The sequence below is a fragment of the Rhinopithecus bieti genome, unplaced genomic scaffold, assembly GCF_001698545.2.
Source record: "Rhinopithecus bieti isolate Rb0 unplaced genomic scaffold, ASM169854v2 scaffold_2435, whole genome shotgun sequence".
Lineage (NCBI taxonomy): Eukaryota > Metazoa > Chordata > Mammalia > Primates > Cercopithecidae > Rhinopithecus > Rhinopithecus bieti.
The window spans coordinates 389,949-393,581 of record NW_016803909.1 but is presented as its reverse complement, the minus strand read 5'-3'; the positions used below and the strand labels follow the sequence as shown (position 1 = coordinate 393,581).

The 3,633-nt window shown below is 41.8% G+C and overlaps 1 pseudogene; it reads right to left on the bottom strand.

Annotated features, from left to right (window-relative positions):
- LOC108519484 (40S ribosomal protein S3a pseudogene) overlaps positions 1-3,427 on the bottom strand; it is a 3,817-nt pseudogene extending 390 nt beyond the window's left edge.
- Between the last annotated feature and the right edge of the window lie 206 nt (positions 3,428-3,633).

Sequence of the window (3,633 nt, the reverse complement as noted above, 5' to 3'; positions counted from 1 at the left end):
GAGGGGACAGCAGGCCTTGGGGTGACTTGCCCAGCAGTGAGCACACCTCTGAGCTTCTTAGATTCCTAGAATGTCAGAGTTGGAGAGCATCTTTGCTGTCATCTTTTCTAAGCTTAGCATTTTTATTTTATTTTATTTTATTTTATTTATTTTTATTTTTTTTTTATTTTTTTTTTTTTGGAGACAGAGTCTCACTCTGTTGCCAGGCTGGAGCAGTGGTGTGATCTCAGCTCATTGCAACCTCTGCCTCCCGGGTTCAAGTGATTCTTACAGGTGCATGCCATCATGCCCAGGTAATTTTTGTATTTTTAGTAGAGACAGGGTTTCACCATGTTGGCCAGGATTGTCTCGATCTGACCTTGTGATCCACCCGCCTCAGCCTCCCAAAGTGCTGGGATTATAGGTGTGAGCCACTGCACCTGGCCAGCATTTTTACTTTTCTAATGAAGACATCATGGAAAGGACAAATAGATTGGCAACCATTTTGTATGTCTTTTCCAATGCTGTCTGGAATCAATTTATCGACCACTTATTTTAAGTCCTTTGTCTGCACCTCTTGGGTCATGATTTCCATCATCTTCTCCTAGATCTGGCAAACCTGTTGGTGGTGAATATCTGTATCTGTATTGGTTGCATTTTTTAGTATAACCAATACAGAATAGCTGAAGCAAATAACCATCAGTAAGTAGCCTTGACATCAGCATGAGCTTCAATCATGGTCTGTCATTTTTTGACCATGGAACACATTTTGTCACAGGTGAAATCCATGCCACAGAAGTCAGTCAGGCAGGTTTTGCCCGAACATCATCAGTAATCAGCTTACATTTTCTCAATGCACCTTCATCATTCTGCAGATCAGCAAGACTCACTTCAAATACATGACCCTTGAGGCCATCAGATGCAATTTTGGTTCCTTGAGTCCTGGTGACCAGCATCTTTCCAATGTTTCATATATTGAGCAAAGGCAGTGCTTTCACATCATACCAATCTTTCTTAGAAAATGGATCAACCACTTTCTTCTTGGTGCCATCGTAGCTCAATGCACTCTCGAACTCCTGGACTCAAGTGATCCCCCTGTGCCCCACCCACCGCCCTCCCTACTCCAACTGCCTCAGCCTCCCAAGTAGCTGGGACTACAGGCGTAAGCCACTCTGCCTGGCTAATTAAAAAAAAAATTTTTTTTTTTGTAGAGATAGGGTCTCACTGTGTTGACCAGGCTGGTCTCAAACTCCTGCCCTTAAGCGATCATCCCACCTCAGCTTCCCAAAGTGTTGGGATTACAGGCATGGGCCACTATGCCTGGAGCAAAATAATTTTTTTCTTTACTGTATATTCTTATGTTAGATATAAAGCATGTTATTATTAACTTCATTTTTCTAGGCGAAGAAAGTCCACCAGAAAATTATCTAACTCCCATTATACTCTTTTGTAACTTTCTTGTTATACTCCTGTTTCTTGTTCCACAAACATCTATATTAGTCAACAGCAGATGGTTTTTTAAGTGACAATTGGGCTGTTCCAAGGCTTTATGGGTGAGTATGGGAAAAGCCTCTAGATTGAATACCTTTGAAGAGAATGGGAATGAGACGGAGAATGAAGGGAAAAATAACAAAATCAAACAGGAGAGCAACGTTACACAGAATCATAATTCTGTGCTAAGAAGTGATTCTGATTAATTCAGTTCTGCACACCTGATCTTTCCTTCACCACCCACCTGCCCCTGCCAAAAATAAAAAACAAATACAAACCTGTGGTCCAGTAGCATTCAAGGACACATTGATACATGAGGTCCCACAAGGCTGGAACTAAGTTCATGACGTCTCAAAAGTGGAATTCTCTAATCTTTTACTTTAAGTGTTGGCAGCTTTAGTGAGTAGTAAGGTAGTAGTTTAATCACAAACAGTACATACCTAAATTATAGACCATACTATATATGCTATGGTTTGAATGTTGGTGGCCTGCCAAAATTCATATGTTGAAATCCTACCCCCAAGGTGATGATAAGCCACTCTGTCCTCATGAATGGGATTAGTGCTCTTATGAGGGGCTACAAAAACAAGAGTTCTTCCCTTCCACTATGTGAGGGCATAGCTAGAAGGTACCACCTATAAACCAGAAAGCAGACCCCCACCAGTGAAACCGGCTTTGCAAAAATTATAGCAGTGAGAAAATGATGACAGTGAAAGAGACCGGACCTAACCAACTCCATCTTGCCTTTAACCTCTAAACTGCCCTTGGTCATTCCTAGGCATGGGCCAAGCTAACGCTGGCAGAAATTTAGTTTATAGTTTAAGTGACAATAGCCCCTCCCCAAACTAAACCACCTTTGTAAAACTAATGCTAAGCCACCAAGTACAGAGGATGAGAGGGGCCTAAATTCTGCTAAGATGTAATCATAGTTCAATGATTACCAGCCATTTTTCTGGAGACATAGCATTTTCAGGAAAATTTGCAACTTCCCCAATTGCTGCTGTAAATAACATCACAATTGTAGAAACTAAGATTGGCCTTTTCAATGTCTTCTCAGATTTTTGCATTTCTGACTACCAGATGACTCCACCTGGACCAGCAACTTTGCTGTGGCCCCTACCCAGGGATGGACTCAGCACATGAGGACTGTTTTCCATACCCCTATGAGTGATCTCGATCCAATCAGCAGCACCCATTCCCTAGTCCCCTGCCTCCCAAACTATCCTTGAAAAACCATAGCCTCTGAATTTTCAAGGAGGCTGATTTGAGTAATAATAAAACTCTCATCTCCTATTTAGCTGTCTCTACATGTATTAAACTCTTTCTCTATTGCAATTCCCCTGCCTTGATAAATCAGCTCTATATGAGCAGCAAGGCACAATGAACTCACTTGGCAGTTACACCAGACACCAAATCTGCTGGTGCCTTGATCTTGGACTTCTCAGCCTCCAGAACTGTGGGAAATAAATGAGTTGTTTATAAGCCACCTAGTTTATGGTATTTTTGTTATAACAGCCAGAACAGACTAGGACAATATGTAGTGGGTATGGTCAGGTATATAAGAATATCACTTTATGAATTTCCCCTATTCTCCTGGGCTAGTGGGAAAAAAATAAGGTTAGTTTTTAAAGTCCTTCACCTACCTCTTCTGAGTTAGGTTAAGATTCTGATCTTTTGCATTTTGGCTTGGGGCAAATTGGGGTGTGCTGGTTCTAGCAATCAATCACTTCTATACACAGGTTATCCCTGAGTCTTCCATTGTCTTGTCTAAACAGCACCTTCAGGATCAGTAGTTCCTTCTATTTCGTCAACATATTTTAGACTTGAGAATCTTTTTTTTGAAACTGACTAAATCCCATATGCCTAGAGGTAACAGATCCTACTCCTCTCTAGGTGCTGCCAAGAAGCCAAAACTGGGACGTTGATGCTCTAGAATTGTATTAGTCTGTTCTCGCATTGCTATGAAGAACTACCTGAGACTGGGTAATTTATAAAGAAAAGAATTGGCTGGGCATGGTGGCTCATACCTGTAATCTCAGCACTTTGGGAGGCTGAGGCAGGCAGATCACCTGAGGCCAGGAATTTGAGATCAGCCTGGCCAACATGGTGAAACCCCGTCTCTACTAAAAATACAAAAAATAGCCTGGCATGGTGGCACATGCC